Raw genomic sequence first — 3,954 nt, 5'->3', positions numbered from 1 at the left:
ATTGATGTGTGGGGTTTCTGCCAAAATTTAATAAAAGGTGAAAGATTTATATGATCTGAAGAGAAACCAGAGTATTCTGCCAAAAATCCAGGACAAAAGGCATTTTATGTGTTATGTGCCTTTTTAACAAAGCATCAGGCAGCCATATAAACAATAACCAATTTGATTAACATCTCTTAACAAAGTTGTATGGGCAGAAATTGCATACTGAAAAAGTCAAAACCTTCCTGGAAGTTAATATTAAAATTTTTAGGAGTTATTTTTTTTCTTTGTAAGGGGTGGCAATCTCTTTCCATGGAAACACATTTATGAAACTAAAAGCACATCAAAGTATGATCAAATACATGATGAATTTTTCTTTGCACCACAGGACCATCATAGTTATGAATAAAGCCAAATCTGGGTTAAAAGAGGAGGATTACCGTTCCACTGTCAGAAAATGAATCATTGTCTTTCACAAAACCTATTCACAAAGGCTGGACGATTCTCATTCCACAAAAGACCTGACAGAGGGCAAATTTCACGTCCTTGTTGTGTAGGCTGTAGATGAGGGGGTTTAAGACTGGAGTCACTACAGAGTATATCATGGTGATGATCTTGTGCATAGCAACTGAGTTGCCAGATGTGGGACTCACATACATCACCATTATGGTTCCACAGACATAAACACTACAACTACATGGGATCTGCAGGTAGAGAAGGTCTTTTGCCGCCCAGCTGAAGAAGGAACTTGAAGCACAGCTCTGAGCACCAGGGCATAGGACCCAAGAATGTACTAAATGGTGGTAATGATGATAAGAGAGCTCACAGAATGGAATACGTGCTCTATGATGGGTTCAGGGGCACATGACAATGCCATCACACAGAATGTGATCAATGATGTTGGGACCACAAAAGGGTAGTTGAGAAATGAAGAAAATAGTAATTGCATGTCCAAGGAAACCAATGATCCAACAAAGAGACACCAGAATGACACAGAGCTCCCCAGTCATAATAGAGGGATAGTGCAGTGGATGGCAGATGGCCAGGACCGATCATAGGCCATGACACAGAGGAAGAAGCACTCGGTTGTGCCCAGGGAAAAAAAGAAGTAGAATTGAGTGAAGCAACCAGAGAACGATATGGTCTTGGTTTTGGAAAGAAAATTGACCAGCATGTTGGGGACTGTGCAAGTCACATACCAGATTTCTAAGAAGGAAAAGTTGGCCAGGAGCACATACATAGGGGTATGGAGTCGATGGTCCCACCTCACCGCACAAATGATGGCTATATTCCCAGTTAGAGTCAAGATCTAGATCAACAAAATCATTGAGAAAAGGATGCTCCATATTTTCCAGGTACCAGGAAAACCCAACAGGACGAAGTGTGTCATAGTAGATATCCCTGACTTATTCACGGTCTCCGGACTGTGGAGAGAAGACAGACAGATTTAGTGACAAGTCACTTTGCTGCTGAAACATTTGACACTTCTTAGGACAGGCAGTTTGAGTGATCAGGCAAGTGTATTACAAATCCTAAAACAAGTCTTGAGTAAATCCTGCTCTGTTCTGAGTGAGCCATTTGGCCCTGATTCTTTGTAACTGTACAATTCTAGGTTGTTTGAACTCTTTGTCAGTGGGCAAAATCAGTTAAATTTCACCTTCTTTTGATAGAAAGAAATACTTGAGTTAGAGGCAAAAATAGTTTGTCTTATATTTAATTTTTTTCAGTGAAAGTTCATATGTAGCAGTTAGTGCTATAAATTCACTTCAAAATGTGAGTATACTTACGCTACCATTTAAAAATAGGTTTGTATCTAACACATTTTATAGATTTAAATGGCTTGAGCTTCGATGTTATTACAAATTCTCTACCTGTCTGTCTCCCCCCACCTTTTTCTTGAGCTATTTCCATTAGGAGATTTATTTTCTATCACTTTTTCATGATACTGGAAGAAAATCAACAAAGATACCTGGATAATTAATTCTTACTGCTATTTCCTATTTAAAGATTACTTTCACATGATAATTTATCATACACTTCATATCCATTTAAAATATGTCATTAAAGATTAATATAACATATGCAGTGTATTGGGGAAGAAAATTAAAATCACCAGGAGATTGTCTTCTAAAGCTTTTCTCACTGCTGTCACAAGTCTTTCTTCAAGTTCACTGTTTGGAAGATTTTACTTCAGTTTCTTTAAAAAGTACCCCCAATTTTGATAGAAAACAAGACTTGCCCTTATTCCCTTTACAACACCATCACCAAAGATGATGTCTTTTTAAGAATCAACTACAACTCAGAGAAAAGAGCACAATGGTAGCTTTAACATATTGTAACCTCCAGACATTTTTTAACAAGAAACCTCTTTGATAAGAGGAGAATTTTCCTTAAAAACAGTTGATAGAAGTGGTGTACATAGAATATTCATAGTACTCACTGAACATAATCAAATGGAAAAAATCCTCCTATTCAGTCAGGTTATATTAAGTAACATAAAAGTGTTTATAATGAAGCAGCTGTTGCAGGTTCACTAAATGAATAATGCCTAAAGTGAACTATGAACCTATTCCTCTAGAAGCAAACATGACCTTCCTATTGGACTGGTTCAGCCAAAGAAGGTTGTAGTCTTGTGGAAAAGAAACCAAGAGAAAGACATTGAAAGATGGGGATACATTCTTTTTTCTTTTTTGAACTAGGATGATTATAAAGAAGTAAACTACCCTGCATTGATCATCATTTTGATCAGGGTTCCAGAGAATAGATCATCTTGTGAGAAGCAAATGGTTCCTCACTATGGGAACTCCGTGCTTTCCAAGCAAGAGACCTCTGTTCTCAACAAGACAAGAAAGCAATGATGCAGAGAGCAGCCACTTACCACCTGGAACAACAGCCCAATAACTTGAATCAGATTCACAGACTTTGACTCGAAATCAAAATGCACAAGACTTAGGTCTATGTATTTGAGCCATAGACTACTCTTTTAGAAAAAGACCTCACGGAACAACTATTAGCCGTAGGGAAAGCATGGTAAATGAATTTCACAAATAATTTCCAACATGATTAAAGAAGCAATTCCTAATATATTCACCATTAAATTATATGTGAATCTTACTCATTATATACACTGATTTGATTTTACCCTTAAAATTTTTTTAATGCCACCTCTCCTGAGGGTGGAGAAGAGTAATGCAATGGACAGAGGGGAGAGCTGAGAGAGGAGACCAAAACAAAACAAAACAAATCCCTATTTTCTCTTGGTTTTGGTCCCAGTGGATGGAACTAGTTCCATACTGTTTTGTTCAAAATATCTATGAAAATCATACCATTCTTGGTGTTCCAGTCACTTCCTGAGAAGGGGAAGATCTGTGGATGACTTTGGCACCATTTAGTACACTTATCTGGGGGAGTGTGAGTTCCAGGGTTATCTAAATACTCTGAAAGTTCTGTCTTTTGAGTTGTGAGGAACCAATATTCCTTGATACTCAATCTCTTGAGCATATTGAATGAACAAATGTAGGTGAATAGACCCACCTGTGGTGCACAATAGCAACACCCATTAGAGATGCCTTTTCCTGTATATTATGAAGCTTTCCCAGGTCCTGGGGAGAGTTCATAGGGAGGTCACAGATTCTCTCTTTCACTGCCCTTAATGTGGAAGCCCTGTGTGAGAGCTTCATGCAGGCTTATTTCACCTCCCTTGCACCAAAAGGTTCTAGTGGCCTGCTTCTAACAGAGCATGACAGAGATATGTGCTGGTGTTAATTTATGTGTCAGTTATCCATTGTTGAGAATTCTGAGTTATGTCTTCGTATGATCCTAGAACGTTCCATTTCTTCCCTAGGGACCTTCTTTCTTCTTGCCTGGGGGTTTCATCAATATTTCTGATAAGTTGGCCCATAGTGATTAGTAGGTAATGTGCTACATTGACTCTCTGGGGACCCCATAATCTCTTTAAGTTTGTTTTCTCAA

At 38.2% G+C, this 3,954-nt stretch overlaps 1 pseudogene; it reads right to left on the bottom strand.

The window, feature by feature from the left end:
- Window positions 1-467: 467 nt before the first annotated feature.
- On the bottom strand, window positions 468-3,662 carry LOC123786295 (olfactory receptor 11H7-like; annotated as a pseudogene).
- Window positions 3,663-3,954: the final 292 nt, after the last annotated feature.

Source organism: Ursus americanus, chromosome 4 (genome assembly GCF_024610735.1).
Source record: "Ursus americanus isolate L20-20 chromosome 4, mUrsAme1.1.p, whole genome shotgun sequence".
NCBI classification, from domain to species: Eukaryota; Metazoa; Chordata; class Mammalia; order Carnivora; family Ursidae; genus Ursus; species Ursus americanus.
This window is presented reverse-complemented; position numbering and strand designations above follow the sequence as displayed.